Below are 18,884 nucleotides of genomic sequence, written 5' to 3' on the forward strand. Positions count from 1 at the left end.
TTTCCATTGACTTCAATGGGAAAACTCGCTTTGATATGCGAGTACATTGGATTACGAGCATTCTCCTGGAGCGGATTATGCTCGTAAGCCGAGGTTCCACTGTATATATATACATATATATATATATATATATACATATATATACAATATTAAGTTGGCCCACCCTTTGCAGCTATAAAAGTTTCAACCTCTTTGATACCTGGTTTTGACAGGTAGGAATCAGATCCGTGGAAGTTCCATTTCTGGGTGGAACTCTGCTTTAACAATGCAGCTGTCCAAAGGTGCCCTCTAGGCTCCTTCATCCAGAGCGGGGGCACTCTAATACAGGAGATATGACACTGCATAGATCACCAAGTAAAGACAGAGGGAAAAAAAGCCTAAAAAATAAAACTAATGCAGAAAATAATTGCAGCCACCACATCTAATTATTGGTAAGCTGCAATATATAAAATTTTTAGTTTTGGGTTTAATACCGCTTGCAGCTGGGTTCACACATATGCAAAGCGGGAACCAGTGCGATTCCAGTGCGGGTTCCCGCATTGCATGTCACACGCAGGCAGTTCACATTGCCCTCTGAGAACCGCTGCGGGTCTCAATACAAGGTTAATGACACTCCCAGATCGGCTCGCAGATTGCAGCGACAACTGTGAAATGGTGCAGGAATGGGTTTGCATAGGTGTGAACACTCATGCGATCCGATTCCAGTGCGGACCACAAAAAGGGTCCTGCACTGTTTTGATCTGAATGCGATGTAAAGTCAGCCATACAATATGTATGGCTGACTTTGCATCGAATGTGATCCGCACAGCAATGCGGTGCGACACACATGCAATGTCTGACATTGCAATAGCATGAACACAGCCTTAAAGTTCAAACGCCCCTCTCTCCTGGATCATGTCACCACATTCTCTTTCACCTTGTTGCTGTAGAGATAAACAGCTTTTGATATTCCAAGGCTTGTTACATTCTTGCAGGGGCAGCTCTGGGAGATCAGGTCCTATTGATGTGTGCGCAACACCCAGAACTACACCTCCAAGAGCCCTTTCCCTACAAATAGTGTGCAGCCGGGCTCCTGAGAGTAAAGGCAGAAGCATTGGTTTGCTTGTGAAGAAACCAATCGATGAAGGTGGAGAGACAGAGGGGAGCAGGGATAGGAGTTAAGCCTCATTCACACGGGTGTAAATATAGTATGCATGCACCCATGTGAAGGGCCGTCTTTGCCTTCAGACATGAAATGGTATTTGGAAAATCTGATGGCCCAACCACTGTGGAATAAATATACATTCTCATATTGATAAAGCTTACATAGTTATACACTGAGCAGACACATGTGGCATTGGTCTTATCTTGGTTGAACAATAACAAGGAGATTGTTAAAAAATAATTCTGAGTAATTGGTTCTTTTCCTGAGATAGTTCAGCTGATGGTGCCTTCAGAAGTCGCAGCATATTCATAAACATATGTTTGTAACCCAATGACTATAATCACTCAGACTGGTTGACATTCAAGTCATATCCATGGTGATTAGCATGTGGCTCCAGATCACAGACTTATACAATTATACAATCATAATAATACATTGGATATCTAGAATTGGCGCCCTATGAATGAGGAATATGCAAATGAAGCTGCCCCTTGAAGGTGAACAAGTCACAAAAAGTTGGAGAAATATATAAAAGGTGGCGCTAAGAGTATACAAGTGAATATACAGTATATATCATGAACCAAAATCATAAACAGATATCACTGCACAAAAACACATATATTGTTGAACATATAGCAAGCTAAAAAGTCCATTAGTGATAGTGTTCCCAACAAAAAAGGATTTTAACCACTTACCTACAGGGCACTTACACCCCCATTTTTCAGCTTTCAGCGCTGTCGCACTTTGAATGACAATTGCGCGGTCATGCTACACTGTACCCAAACTAAATTTTTATCATTTTATTCACACAAATAGAGCTTTCTGTTGGTGATATTTAATCACTGCTGGGTTTTTTTATTCTTTACTAAAATTTTGAAAAAAAACATTTTTTTTACTTAGTTTCTGTCAGTAAATTTTGTAAATAAGTAATTTTCCTCCTTCACTGATGTGCGCTGATGAGGCGGCACTGATAGGCTGAACTGGTGGGCATTGATGAGGTGACACTTATGGGCACTGATGAGGCGGCACTTATGGGCACTGATTAGATGGCACTGATGAGGAGGCACTAATATGCCGCACTTATGGGCACTGATAGGTGGCACCGATGAGCACTGATTGGCGGCACTGATGGGCACTGTTAGGTGGCACTGATGGGCACTAATAGGCGGAACTGGTGGGAACTGATAGGCAGCACTGGTGAGCACGGATAGGCGGCACGAATAGGCAGTACTGATGGGCACTGATGGGCATTGATGGGTGGCACTGATGGGCGACACTGATGGGCATTGATCGATAGCAGTGTGAAAGCTGAAAAATGGCCTGGGCAGGAAGGGAGTGTAAGTGTCCTGTAGGCAAGTGGTTAAAAGCATTTTTTGGTGTTGGGAACACTATCACTAATGGACTTTTTAGCTTGCTATATGTTCAACAATATACAGTGGGAACGGAAAGTATTCAGACCCCCTTAAATTTTTCACTCTTTGTTATATTGCAGCCATTTGCTAAAATCATATAAGTTCATTTTTTTTCCTCATTAATGAACAGTCAGGTCCATAAATATTAGGACATCAACAAAATTCTAATCTTTTTGGCTCTATACACCACCACAATGGGTTTTAAATGAAACAAACAAGATGTGCTTTAACTGCAGACTTTCAGCTATAATTTGAGAGTATTTACATCCAAGTCAGGTGAACAGTGTAGGAATTACAACAGTTTGTATACGTGCCTCCCACTTTTTAAGGGACCAAAAGTAATGGGACAATTGGCTGCTCAGCTGTTCCATGGCCAGGTGTGTGTTATTCCCTCATTATCCCATTTACAAGGAGCAGATACAAGATCCACAGTTCATTTCAAGTGTGCTATTTGCATTTGAAATCTGTTGCTATCAACTCTCAATATGAGATCCAAAGAGCTGTCACTATCAGTGAAGCAAGCCATCATTAGGCTGAAAAAACAAAACAAACCCATCAGAGAGATAGCAAAAACGTTAGGTGTGGCCAAATCAACTGTTTGGAACATCCTTAAAAAGAAAGAACGCACCGCTGAGCTCAGCAACACCAAAAGACCCGGAAGACCACGGAAAACAACTGTGGTGGATGACCGAAGAATTCTTTCCCTGTTGAAGAAAACACTCTTCGCAACAGTTGGCCAGATCAAGAACACTCTCCAGGAGGTAGGTGTATGTGTGTCAAAGTCAACAATCAAGAGAAGACTTCACCAGAGTGAATACAGAGGGTTCACCACAAGATGTAAACCATTGGTGAGCCTCAAAAACAGGAAGGCCAGATTAGAGTTTGCCAAACAACATCTAAAAAAGCCTTCACAGTTCTGGAACAACATTCCATGGACAGATGAGACCAAGATCAACTTGTACCAGAGTGATGGGAAGAGAAGAATATGGAGAAGGAAAGGAACTGCTAATGATCTAAAGCATACCACCTCATCAGTGAAGCATGGTCGTGGTAGTGTCATGGCGTGGGCATGTATGGCTGCCAATGGAACTGGTTCTCTTGTATTTATTGATAATGTGACTGCTGACAAAAGCAGCAGGATGAATTCTGAAGTGTTTCAGGCAATATTATCTGCTCATATTCAGCAAAATGCTTCAGAACTCATTGGACGGCGCTTCACAGTGCAGATGGACAATGACCCGAAGCATACTGCAAAAGCAACCAAATAGTTTTTTAAGGGAAAGAAGTGGAATGTTATGCAATAGCCAAGTCAATCACCTGACCTGAATCTGATTGAGCATGCATTTCACTTGCTGACGACAAAACTGAAGGGAAAATGCTCCAAGAACAAGCAGGAACTGAAGGCAGTTGCAGTAGAGGCCTGGCTGAGCATCACCAGAGATGAAACCCAGCGTCTGGTGATGTCTATACGTTCCAGACTTCAGGCTGTAATTGACTGCAAAGGATTTGCAACCAAGTATTAAAAAGTGAAAGTTTGATGGATGATTGTTAATCTGTCCCATTACTTTTTGTCCCTTAAAAAGTGGGAGGCACATATACAAACTGTTGTAATTCCTACACCGTTCACCTGATTTGGATGTAAATACCCTCAAATTAAAGCTGAAAGTCTACAGTTAAAGCACATCTTGTTAGTTTCATTTCAAATCCATTGTGGTGGTGTATAGGGCCAAAAAGATTAGAATTGTGTCGATGTCCCAATATTTATGGACGTGACTGTACACACAGCACCCCATATTGAAAGAAAAACACAGAATTGTTGACATTTTTATTACAGATTTATTAAAAAAGAAAAACTGAAATATCACATGCTCCTAAGTATTCAGACCCTTTGCTGTGACACTCATATATTTAACTCAGGTGCTGTCCATTTCTTCTGATCATCCTTGAGATGGTACTACACCTTCATTTGAGTCCAGCTGTGTTTGATTATACTGATTGGACTTAATTAGAAAAGCCACACACCTGTCTATATAAGACCTTACAGCTCACAGTGCATGTCAGAGCAAATGAGAATCATGAGGTCAAAGGAACTGCCTGAAGAGCTCAGAGACAGAATTGCGGCAAGGCACAGATCTGGCCAAGGTTACAAAAAAATTCTGCTGCACTTAAGGTTCCTAAGAGCACAGTGGCCTCCATAATCGTTAAATTGAAGACATTTGAGATGACCAGAACCCTTCCATGAGCTGGCCGTCCGGCCAAACTGAGCTATCGGGGGAGAAGAGCCTTGGAGAGAGAGGTAAAGAAGAACCCAAAGATCACTGTGGCTGAGCTCCAGAGATGCAATCGGGAGATGGGAGAAAGTTGTAGAAATTCAACCATCACTGCAGCCCACCACCAGTCGGGGCCTTATGGCAGAGTGGCCCGACGAAAGCCTCTCCTCAGTGCAAGACACATGAAAGCCCGCATGGAGTTTGCTAAAAAACACCTGAAGGACTCCAAGATGGTGAGAAATAAGATTCTTTGGTCTGATGAGACCAAGATAGAACTCTTTGGCCTTAATTCTAAGCAGTATGTGTGGAGAAAACCAGGCACTGCTCATCACCTGTCCAATACAGTCCCAACAGTGAAGAATGGTGTTGGCAGCATCATGCTGTGGGGGTGTTTTTCAGCTGCAGGGACAGGATGACTGGTTGCAATCGAGGGAAAGATGAATGCGGCCAAGTACAGGGATATCCTGGATGAAAACCTTCCCCAGAGTGCTCAGGACCTCAGACTGGGCCGAAGGTTTACCTTCCAACAAGACAATGACCCTAAGCACACAGCTAAAATAACGAAGGAGTGGCTTCACAACAACTCTGTGACTGTTCTTGAATGGCCCAGCCAGAGCCCTGACTTAAACCCAATTGAGCATCTCTGGAGAGACCTAAAAATGGCTGTCCACCATAGGCGTGCGCACAGGGTGTGCCAGGTGTGCCTGGGCACACCCTAATCGCCTTGTGTGGTGCATATTCCCCCCTGTTTAGACCACTGATATTTCATACACAAAAAAAATGTTACAAAATACATTAATTGATTTAAAAAAAAATAGAACTAATGACACTGTCCACTGCCCTACTGACACCATCAGTACATATACACATGCATATGTATTTGAGCTTTGGGGTGCACACCCTAATGCAAGAGGCTGCGCACGCCTATGCTGTCCACCAACGTTTACCATCCAACCTGACAGAACTGGAGAGGATCTGCAAGGAGGAATGGCAGAGGATCCCCAAATCCAGGTGTGAAAAACTTGTTGCATCTTTCCCAAAAAGACTCATGGCTGTATTAGATCAAAAGGGTGCTTATACTAAATACTGAGCAAAGGGTCTGAATACTAAGGACCATGTGATATTTCAGTTTTTCTTTTTTAATAAATCTGCATTTTTTACATTTCTCTCTTTTCTTTCTTGACATAATAATTATCTCTTCAGCTCATCATATGTGACCTGATAAAGCAGGTAATTTTAACTGATTCAGGCATACCTTGTGTTGATGGGGCTGTTAGGAAAGCTTCTGTTCACTGGTTACTGGTTACAATTTGTTACAAATGTATAAAATTAAAGCAGAACTTCAACCAAACCAGTTCCGCTCTTCCTCCTCCTACCCCTCCTCTCACTTATGCACAGTGGGAAGCCGGCTGTAAAGCCCAAATAAATAGGGGGGGGGGTTGGATTCCCCTTATTTAAATTATAAATATGCATTACCTTGTCTGTTCCTATAGATAGCTAGCCTATCAAAGTTCTGATAATATTAATAGTAATGATATAATAACAATATAAGATATAAAAATAATGCTCACACACAATGCTCAAAGAAGCAAAGGTCTTGTTTATTTACAAAGAAAGTAGAATACTAACATAGAACACTACCACCCACACAAAAACCTTCCGCCCGCCCGTGTAGTCCTCTGTCCAATGAGAATAATGGCAGTAAACTATCAGGATATCCATCCCGATATTCTTCAGAAGAGGCCATTGATATGTTGGGGCAAATGTCTGGCCCAGGTCAGCATTCCAGCAACAGCTGGCCTTTTGATGTTGTGGTTGCAGGCAAGGGAATTAGGCACTTTAATCTTCCCATCACCAGGTGCTCAGAAGCAAAGCTCTCCTATTCCTGTACTCCACCGCCAGAAGGTATGCGTGAATCCTCTCCCAGGTGAGATTCTGCACTCTTCTATACACCCTGCTGGGTATTCTTGTTTTACTGACCTTCCAAGACAACTTCCAACAGTCCAATTAACCAGCCAGTAAAAATCCATAAATGTCTAATATAAAAAAAAAAAAAAACAATGTTGTGCCTTCCAACAGATGCCACTTTGTGCCTGAAAGGCACACATCACCCTTCTTTAGAGACAGCATCAATGGAACAGTCCAGGAATGCCTGACCTTAAGACATGCCGTGCTCCCCAAAATATGCCGCTTTGTACCTGAATGACACACCACCACCAACATTCTTCAGAGGCAACTTCAATGGCACCATTCAGTGTCTTCTCCTTATTGGCATTTTCATAACAGGGTCCACTACAAGCAAGGGGTGTTCATTCACTCACCATTCATTAACACACATATTTAGAACCATACATTAACCAGCTTTCAGATACTGAACCTTGAGGAGGGCCTTACCCTATATCACTAAACTAATACTTGTGCATAAAACTATAATAGCACACAAATCAACACATTATTTAAATACATATATATGTCGAACCTAGTAACAATTTGATGTGTTCCTATCTGTACACAACCCACCAAATTAAGCATCCCACTCCCAACCTCTTTTACTGTAACCCTTCATTGTATATACGGGTCGGTATTAGGCAGGCTTGCTCAGTATGGCCTCTCCTACAACATTTTGGCATGTCAGATGTACTTCAGGACTTCTGATTAGCAGCGAAACCTCTAACTTGTATTAAGAGACCCTACTGTGAATTCATCCCTCAACTGGCAGAGACAGATATAAGTTCTTTTTATATAAATGTCAGGTCATACAACATGTAAACCTAAACCACTGACAAAACCACATAATACCATCCCTGTGCCTAGATTTCAGAGACATTGCCCAGGGTACACCATGCACCCCTAGCTATTGTTAGGTTCAAGGAACACCCTAGCTCCATGACTAAGGTTACATTGGGATCCTTTAGGACAAAGAAACAAACTCTTCTATGTCCCAAATAATACACAGGTTCTTCCTTCCTGGCAATGACCTCACCATCCAGAACACCGAGTGAAGCATCTTCCCAGCATTACTTCACCACTGCATATTGACCTGGCATACAAAAGACATCATGGAAGAAAAAAAAGGAGGATAGTGGCATGTCCTTAATAGATAAGGCACCTCACCCCAATGATTAAATACAATAGGGAGCAAAAGAGAGGGGATTATTATGGTGCCACAAAAAACTCAATACAATATGTCATGAGTAAAATAAACTTATTTTATTACAATAGATTAAAAGCCAACAAAGCAATATATTAGATCACATATAGCAAGGGAGCATATAACAATGTTCTGTTGACCAAAAAGAGGATGGTGAATTATAACAGCAGGTCAATTCTTCCCTACTAGTTTTGCCAAGGCATTGGCTTCATCAGGGTAATATAGAATATAAAAGAAAACTGCTTGCTCTAAAGAAAAAAAACAAAAACATTAATTGTGTTGAAAAGGAATAAACATGATGTGCGTCAATGAACGATTAAGCTGCATGGTAAAACATGTCCGATCACCTTCTCCAATGAACCCACCCAACCAGACTGCCATAAGATAAAGACATCATGGTCATGCCTCTGACAGAGGGAAATATCAACCTGCCTCCAGCTTCCCTCCTCTCTGATTACATGTGGGTAATTTAGCCTTGAATGCAACAAGGTAGAATGCGCAGTCAGTAAGCCCATTGACACCACTGAATATACAGACCAAGTTTGACCTTCTGTATATGGGATCAACGAGGAAGCATAACAACTTTCATAATCCAAACTTATACAGCCCACCCAGGCATTCGACCACCACTTTGGATTAGTGAAAGCGATGTGTTTAGGTAAAATCTTACTGAGCTGGGATGCTAAATCATAAGGTCACTGCCCCTCATACAGAGGCTGTACAGCTTGATGTTGGTTGATAATTCCGACTGCCCTTGCGTTCTAACATTCTCGTGTTTCTAAATGGACTTCAAGAAATAGAATTTATAGTTAGCACACAAATCCAATTTTTGATTTTAGCATGCATATGGCAAGTCCATAGTGCCAGAATCATTTGAAGACCAGCAGCTGTTTCACTGCCACGTCTTACTGTCTCTGGCTACCCTGTGTAGCCAGGCTTTGTTTTTCTGTGTTTTCAACTCACTTTTAAAAGATTTTAATTTAATAGTGTGGATCACTGCCAGCAGACTTAACCTACTTTGAATTTCTTAGAATTAAATATAGGCTGTGCACCCAAACACATGCATATTTGCAGCACTGCATTTGGGTAAAAATAAAGCAAAAAATAACCTGAAAAAAAAAACTAATGCAAATAATTCATCTAAGGTCTGGCAAGCCACAATATATTACATGTTTGTTTTTGGGTGTAGATATGGTTTTCTGCTGATCACAGATGTGACCGTTTAGACTGTTGGCACCACCTCAGGGAGAGAACAGCATTTGGGCAATATGTGTAAACATGTCTAATCTTCTCTCCCTGCAAGATTATTTGGCAGTGGTGGGTCTTTAACTGCCATAGACATAAGACTATTACCCATCCTGTAGTAATAATAACTTTCCAAGAATTTAATATTTTACTTTGAATGTATTTTTATTTGAAAGGCTCCATGGGTACAAATTTCTGAAGTGAGCCACAAACACTGTCGAGAAGGAGTGGAAAGTAATGCATGCCAATGATGCTTGCCTATCAAACTATTAAAGGTCATGTGCACAGCAATATAGGAGTTGAATATTCTATATATACTGAATATTCCTGTTTTATATATTGCATAGCAGATAGATTAAAAGTCATTGTGGTTTATTTACTAAAACTGGAGAGACTAAAATCAGGCTCACTTCTACAAATAAACCAATCAGCTTCCAGGTTTTATTGCCAAAGCTTAATTGAACAAGCTGAGCTTAGAAACTGATCGGCTGCCATGCACAAATGCACCAGATTCAGCGTTCTCCAGTTTTAGTAAGTCTAACCCACTATGTCATTTTTACATTTATATGCTTTAGACCAGCCTTTCTCAACCAGGGTTCCATGGGAATCTAAGGTTTTTCCAATAGCTCACTGAGAAATTAGCAATTACTGTCTATCAGATGAGTAACCACTGGCAGCAATGCTCTTTTTAGCTTTTTATAAGGAGGGATTATTTACGATGACCACCACATGTTAGGAGAATTCTCCCCAGTGATAATCACATTAATGTACCATGAGCTGTAGCTATAGAAATTATTAGCAGGGTTCCCTGAGTCCAGAAAGCTAATTCAAGGGTTCTTCCATGTTAAAAAGGTTGGTAAAGGCTGCTTTAGACAATGAAATAACCGCGCTAAATATTAATAAAACATGTGAAATTATCTTGAAAACTTCCGTTGAAAAATTCATGTGTATGTGTGAAACATTGCGATATTCCAAACAAATATTTTAAGTCCATGCATATGACTATAAATCAAAAGGTAATGTCCATATGTGGTAGATGGGAATCCTTATATATAATGATTGACCAAAATCAGTCCCAGAGAGCAGCATACAGATCCGGTATTCCTTCACCAGCATCCTGGACCCGGCTCCGCTCCCTCCGCACTCCAAAAAAAAAGGGAGGGAGCGGAGCCGGGCCCAGGATGCTGGTGAAGGAATACCGGATCTGTATGCCGCTAACGGTGGACGAGTATTACACTATGGTCAGTTTCTTTTCATCTACATGCCTGTGAGACGAGAGTTTGGGGTCTTTGCTATATCGTCCCAGCAACGCTGTATGCAGTCAAGTCACACCAGCTGGATTTCCCATACCAGGACGGAATATAGGCTGTTTTTTGCTTGCCTTGTGGTAAGCGCAATATTTGTGTGGTGGCGTATCACTGAGTGTGGTGTCTCTCTCATCTTTACCACCGAGTCTGGTTGTGTCTACTTATGGGTTTCTCTCTGGGACTGATTTTGGTCAATCATTATATATAAGGATTCCCATCTACCACATATGGACATTACCTTTTGATTTATAGTCATATGCATGGACTTAAAATATTTGTTTGGAATATCGCAATGTTTCACACATACACATGAATTTTTCAACAGAAGTTTTCAAGATCATTTCACATGTTTTATTAATATTTAGCGCAGTTATTTCTTTTTCTTTTTGATATTTTGGTGCACATCTCACTGTTTAATTGCTGCTTTTTTGGGGGGGTATATTTATTTTGTGGTAGCGCAGTATATTTTTTTGTTTTTTTTGCTTTAGACAATGCATTAACATTTGAACCAATTGGGACTCTATCTATCTACTATCTAAAGGTAGACTCCTTGTGGGCAAATTTTTGGATACAAGGGACTTATGTGCCCATTTGTGGTATGTTTACCTGTATTTACTCTATGACTTGGTTCCAGCCTTATAGGGCAGGTGAAAGCCATTCTTGGTTTTAATAAGATTTTTTTGTGCCATGGCTTTTTTTTACGTTGTTTCTTATGGGAATTTAAAAGGTGATATGATAAATGCAATTATATTTTTGTATTCATGGTTAAATACATTTTTATTAGATTTTACAGTAATAAAGCAAGAGATGTAAATGACCTCAGGCATGTACTGGCCATTGGGACTACAGGGAGTTTCCCGGTGGGCCGATGGCTCAGTGGGCCGATTTCAGTGACAGTGGACCGCTGCCTCCCTCCGGTCCTCTGTCCCCCCCCCCCCCCGCAGTGCTCACCTCCTCTCCCTGGCTAGTTATGCAGCGCGCCTGAATACAGACATGATGCTCAGGAGTCAACACTGAGAAGCTCATCATACAATCTGGAAGGAGGGCGGCCTCACTTTCCTGCCTAATCTTGTCCCATTGGGGGGGGGGGGGCACCAAACTGATTCTTTGCCCCAGGTGAAATAATGTCTAGCTTCCCCTACTGCCTATAAGAGAAATAATGTAGAACGGCTAATGGCTAGTGGGGGGGGGGGGGCTTGGGTGGCAAGCCGGCATGAGAGACCTGTCAAAGTGGGCCAGTCTAGATGAAGTCCAGGGCCAAATTTTTGTCCCAGTCCAGCCCTGAATGACCTTGAAATAATCAACTACATGGTGCTAAAACACTCATACACAGAATAACGGTAATACAATGATTAAACTGATCAGGTAAAGGTGTTTTCCAACATTAAGATAAATAGCAACATCAAAGGAAACTGGAGTTTGATGAAACGATTGATATACGGTGGTTAAAAAGCAAGGTTTCAACATAAGTAGCAGTCAGGCATGGGGGGCGGGCAGGTTGGTGGAAGAAGGAAGAAAGTAAAGATAAGAAACAGAAGAAGAAAAAGGGTGATGGTCTAGCCCTACATACAGCCTACAGGCCTATGATCAGACTATGATCCATACCGCGTGGTACCCTCGACCACGGGTACCACACGGTCAAGAATTTTTGCATCTCCAAATTCTCATGTAGCATTGTTTGTGTGATCCTAGATTTAACTTCTGCTGTAGAAAGAGTAGGAGATTTTCATGCCTTGCCAATTGTTTGCTTAGCAGCCGTAAGCACATGGGCCATTCATTTAAGTTGCACCTTAAACAAGTCAGGAGGTTTAATACAAAGTAGGGCGTACTCCGCTTTGGAGGGAACACTCTGTCCCATCAAAGTAGTAAGGATAAAAAATACTGCTGACCAAAATCGATGAACCAGAGGGCAGGTCCGCCATATATGGAAAAAGGTTCCTAGTTGTCCGCAACTGCGAAACATATAGGGGGATAACCAAGCACAAATTTAGCTATTCGGACAGGCACCATATACCATTGAGTCAAGACCTTATAATTTGCTTCTACAGCTAGTGCATTGCGTGAGTGGGTCTTAACTGTATTCCATATTCGGGACAAGTCTTCCTCATTTAAATCCATCCCCAGGTTGGCCACCCATTAGCATATGTAGGTCAGATGTTGGGATGTGAGTGGAGTGAGCAGCATATTGTAAATAAACAATATAATTCCTGGAGCGTGTTGGTCCCAACTGCATTTGCTCTCGAACAAAGCTTCTTGTATTTATAGGTTGAACTGGATGGACCGGTGTCTTTTTTCAACCTCACCAACTAGGTAACTATGTATTTAATCCATTAACACTGGCCGCACATATATATGTGTGGCTGCTTGGCAGTGGGCCTTAAAACTGAGTAGCCACATATATGCGACCCTGTTAAAACAACCTAAGTAAGTAAGCGGGTGGGTAATGTAAAGCTCCCGAAGCAAATTAGGGATCAGGAGCTTTCTGATCATGTGATCACCATGATTGGCATGACCAGAAACCTCTCTCTACCTCCTGGCATCTGAAACCCCTTAAAGGGATGGAAGCACCGCCACCAATGGGTTAATATAATTTATTTTTTTATTTAGGTTAATCTGTTAGTCAAGTTAATTCTTCTTTTTTTTTTTTTTTTGTTCTTTGTTATGCTATTAGGTGCCAGGGATTTAAAATTGCAGATAGATAGATGAGTGGTTGCATTCATGTGGGTAGTCTACTTTCTCCAATACAGGTGGCGCTCTTCCACAGTGTCACTGCAGTTGGGAAGGAAGTCTAGAGGAACATGGTTCATCTGTGGTTTCCTGGATCACTGGGGAAGATATCCAGTTGGCTGGAGGACCTGTCTCATTGATACCACCCAATCTGGCTGTTTTTGAATGTCACTTTATTTGTAGGGCTCATGTAACAACAAACAGGTTGCACTAACTAGAGTGGACTAATAATAACAGGATCATTTAAATATGTTTTGTTTTGCTTATTGGGTTGCTGTAGAAACATTGATCCAATACACTTTCCTGTTTTTTATGGTCCCTAACTGTTTCTTCATTGCCCACAGACAATATCTTCTATTGTCCCAAATCCCAAATTGGATTACAGCTACATCACTTAAGGAATGTCCACGTATGCACAAAGACAAAGACAGATCATGCAACTGGTAGACAAAGGGCACAACTGAGTCTATGCCAGCTGATCCTGTATTTTACCTCCAATTATCAGAATATTCTCTGCAGTACAATAGAGCTTTCACAGCTCACAATGAAACATTAGAGTATCCATTTGTGACATAATGAAGGACACATGCCTTAGGCACAGTAGGCTTGCATCCAGGGCCAGCCTGGGCCAGTGTTCCGCACGTATCCTTGTTTTCAGTTTCTTCATTAATTAAATAATCCAATCATTAAATCATCACCCCGTCATCCATTCTGTTTACTGTACATATGACTGTGATCAATTGAAAGTTGGTTCTTCAAAAAAGTTACTATAGGAATATATTATTGATGCCTATAATATGCAGCAACAGGGCCATTCTTCAAAAGGCTCTACCTTTAATCATTTAAAAGCAGTTCTTGAGCTTCAGTCCTGTGTTTTTGCCTGAGATAATGTCATCGGTGGGTGAATAGGTATAAGGAAGCATTTACACATTCTCCTCTACCGTGGTGATCAGATAACATTATAATTTAGTAGCCCACAGGGTAGGGTTGCCACCTTTTCTTCAAGCCAAACCCAAACACTTTAGCAGCGGCATTTTTTTGGGGGGGTATATGACACTTAGAAGACCTGGGACACTTTTGGTGGCCTGAAAGAAAGTAGTAATGTGGCGTATAGCTCGCCACAGCAAACAGTGTGCGTGGCTGAATTGTGAGTGTTCTGCACGGAATGCAGGAGTAAGATATGTCCTGGGGAGAGGGCTAGTGCTAGCAGGGGGGTGGGGAGAGTTAGATATGTGCTGAGTTTATGTGTATAGAAGCACATAAACTCATTATATTGGCTAGAATATTCATTTTTTCTAGGCACTATAATGTGTTTACAACCATATGTGTGCATCTATACTCGTTTTTATGTGGAAGTCACGTGTTTGTGACGTAACACATAGGGTGGAGGCGGATGACTTCATTGCACAAACTAGGAAGTGATCGGGCACAGGAGAGCAAACGGTGTCAATCATTGTTAATACCTGAGGGAAACATACAGGAGCTGTAAACCGCTGTGCACCGCAATAGTGCACAAAACTTAGCTTTAATATATTTTAATAAATTATATTTGTTTTTACGGAAAGCAATATGAGGGTAATTTGTGTTTTGTTTTGAGCTTAACCCCCCATTTGGTATAAAGAAGGAACTAAGGTGGAAACTACTGCTACTACAACTTAAAGGGGAAAATGCTGCTTTTAACGTTGATAACACAGAGGTACCAGAGGTGGGGGCACAGCTGAAATCAAGGGTGTAAACATAGTACAACACAGGAAGTGATTTGCAGTGCAGCATAGTTGGATAACTTTGAATGAATATATATATATATATATATATATATATATATATATATATATATATATATATATATATATATATATATATATATTTTTTTTTAATCAATAAATCTATAAATGCATGTTTTGTGGTTGTAATTGTAAAATTGATTTCAATATTGTAAAATATTTTTGAAAAAGCATAGGAGAGGTGAAGAGTTTTATAAAGGTTCATGTGAAAGATTATTATTCCTCTCGCAGTACCACTGTTTGGGCCTCAAGCCTAGGCCTTTGGTCTGGTCCCTCAGACTATCTCTTAGCACCACTGTGCTCACCTGAAACTCTGCACCTTTTTCTCAGTTCTCTGGACTTTCTATCTTGTATTTCCCTGCTGCTCTGGCCCACACCCTGGGCCCTGGGCAGGGGACCTCATGTCTCCTAGGTAGAGCCCTAAATTACTGCCAGGCCCTTGATTATAAAGGCTATACCCACCTGCATGCTGAGCCTGCAGGCCTCTGGTAAGACCGGGACACAGGGTTGAGGAGGACTCTTTGAAGTCTCTGGACTCTAGAACCCAATTATGGAATTAAAAGACTTTACACAGATATGTGACTAATTGTTGCACTTTGATTGTGTGGCGCTGCAGGTGAGTTCCTCTCTGAAGGCAAACTTGGGGTAGTTTTTTTACCGCCCTGAATGATACTCTAAAATATGAATCCAAATGCCACAATGTGCATGGGCACAATGGTTAAAATAAAGCTGCATTTAAAGGCATTAAAGAAAAAGAAAGATGCCCCTAAAAGCAGTGTTTCTTTATCATACATCACGGGACACAGAGCACCATAATAATGACTATGTGGGTTATACGTTTACCTTCAGGTGATTGGACATTGGCAACCAATAGTAAGACGGTTCCTCCCATATAACCCCCTCCTATACCGGAAGTGCCTCAGTTTTTTCGCCAGTGTCTTAAAGGTGATGGTCATGGCTGTTGAAGCTCTTCAGTTTCTTCAAAGGAATGTCCCACTGAGGACGTTATAATCGGATCCATTTGGATGGCTTACTAAAGCTAAAGTGGATGGTACCCGAACCTCGGTCCAAGAACGAGGTATTGCTTGTAATGTGTCCTTTTTAGGTGCTGGACCCTTGTTAAAGTTGGTATTCCTGGTCAACCTTGCCCAAGGAAACCACAAAGGCTGCTTTACAGGTCCAGGGGTGTGGACCCCAATGTATGGGGGACCCGGTCCCTGAAGGTCCTTAGAGGCGCTACCCGCCGTGATGGGGGAAGATTGGACCTGGCAAGACAGGCCCTGCTGCTTGGGATGGCCCGTTGGGGCTTCATTATATATATATATATATATATATATATATATAATGGCTAGAGCCCCAGGACTCTTATAGCCAGATGGGTCCAGGTGACTTGGAACCAGATTGGGCAGAGGATCCGGAGGAATTGGCCTTAAGGGACCTGGGGGAGGCTGGGGATTCCTTAGATGAGGATTCTGGCTCTGAAGAGCCTATGTCAGCCTCCCATTCCCAAAAAATGTTTATCCAATCTCTAATGGAGATGGTACGAATTGGGTTTAAGTTACCTCCGGTTCAGGAGTCTGCGCTCTCTTGTTTTACTCTGGGATCTTTGCGACATAAACAAATTTCCCAAGCATTTCCCTTGCATCCATTATTGGAGCAGGTAATTTATGCGGACTGGGAACATCCTGACAGGATATACTTACCTCCCAAAAGATTTTCAGTGTTATACCCTATGGAGGAAAAGTTTAGGATTAAATGGAGCACACCCTTGGTAGACGCTGCCATATCTTCTGTGAATCAAAATTTAACCTGTCCAGTGGATAATGCCCAGGTTTTCAAGGATCCGGCTGATAAAAAGCTAGAATCCTTATTAAAGGCTTCTTTTTCAGTTGCCAGTGCAGCAGTTCAACCGGCTATTGCGGCTTTTGGGATATGTCAATCCCTAAAAGATCGCTTTAAGAAGGTGGTAAAGAACATACCTTCCCAGGGGGAATCTGCTGAGGATTTATCAGAGATCCCTCATGCCTTATGTTTTGCGGTTGACGCTTTAAAAGACTCAATTCAACAGATGTCTCGTTTTGCGTTGTTATCAGTTCATATGCGCCGAGTATTGTGGCTAAAGAACTGGTCTGCTGAGACGCCATGTAAAAGGCTACTGGCTGCTTTTCCTTTTCATGGAGAGCGCCTGTTTGGTGATGATCTGGCTAACTACATCCAAAAGATCTCAGGAGGTAAGAGCGCTCTGTTTCCTATTAAAAAGAAGGGGAAGCAGCCCTCTTATAAAATTCCTAATCCCCCAGGGCCTGGTGCCTCTTCTCCTAAGCGGTATCGACGGCTTCAGCCATCTGGGTTTAAAAGACCACAGGGTCAGAAAAAGCCCTGGGCCCAAAAGCCACCCAAGCCCAGTTCCAAGTCTACCTTGTGAAGGGGCGCCCCCGCCCTCACGGGTGGGGGGCAGGCTTCGGCTGTTTGGGGAGGCCTGGGAGGAACTGGTTCAAGACAGATGGGCCATTTCCACTGTAAAGAACGGTTACAGAATAGAGTTCCGGGATGTTCCCCCGAACCGTTTTCTACATTCAAGGGTCCCGGTGGATCCAGGAAAAAGAAGATGCCTATTTCTAGCTTTACACCATCTGCTGATACAAGGTGTAATCATAAAGGTCCCGCACGAAGAAAGATTCAAGGGGTTTTACTCAAACCTATTTACCGTGCAGAAACCAAATGGGGAAGTAAGGCCCATTTTGGACCTCAAGGCTCTGAACTTCTTTGTAGACATCCGCTCCTTCCGCATGGAGTCAGTTCGCTCGGTCATAAGGTCCCTGAGAAAGGGAGACTTTTTAGCATCCATAGATATCAAGGATGCGTACCTTCATGTGCCAATCTTCGGGCCACACCAAAGGTTCTTACGCTTCGCGGTAGAGGGCAGTCATTTCCAGTTTGTGGAGTTACCTTTCGGTCTAGCCACGGCCCCCAGGGTCTTCACAAAGGTCCTAGCCCCAGTGTTGGTTTCCCTAAGATCTCAAGGGGCTTCCATAATAGGATATCTGGACGATCTACTGCTAAGGGAATGCTCTCGCCCTGCACTAATTTTAAATGTGTCAACTACAGTGAGCGTCTTACAACGCTTAGGTTGGGTACTAAATTTGGACAAATCAGCTCTTTGCCTGACCCAAGCCTTGATGTATTTGGGTCTAGTCTTGGACACCATCCAAGAAAAGGTGTTCCTTCCACCCCTAAGGGTTGCCTCTATAGTGGAACTGGTACAGAAGGTGATAAAAGAACTAGCCCCTTCCATTCGGCTGTGCATGAGATTACTGGGCAAAATGGTGTCATCTTTCAGCGCAGTGCCATATGCACAGTTCCACTCCAGAGTGTTCCAGAACAGTATTCTAAAAGCCTGGGACAAGTCAGTTTGAACCCTGGATCAGCCTATCTCCACAGGTTCTATGAAACCTCTCTTGGTGGTTAAGAACCAGCAACTTAAAAAGGGGGAAGTCTTTCCCACCAGTAGCCTGGAAGGTGGTAACCACGGATGCCAGTCTTCTCGGCTGGGGAGCAGTCCTAGAGGAAGCATCTGTTCAGGGAGTATGGTCCCAGACAGAGAGGACTCTGCCCATCAACCTATTAGAGATTCGGGCAGCACGTCTGGCCCTGCGATTCTGGACGTCCAGGTTGCGGGGGCTTCCTGTCAGAGTCCAGTCCGACAACTCCACAGTATTGACATATATCAACCACGAGGGAGGTACCAGGAGTCGGGCAGCCCAAAGAGAGGTAGATCATATTCTAACCTGGGCAGAAAAACACGTGCCTTTTCTGTCGGCAGTGTTTATCCCGGGGTGGACAA

The sequence above is a fragment of the Aquarana catesbeiana genome, linkage group LG01 (genome assembly GCF_042186555.1).
Source record: "Aquarana catesbeiana isolate 2022-GZ linkage group LG01, ASM4218655v1, whole genome shotgun sequence".
Classification (NCBI taxonomy): Eukaryota; Metazoa; Chordata; class Amphibia; order Anura; family Ranidae; genus Aquarana; species Aquarana catesbeiana.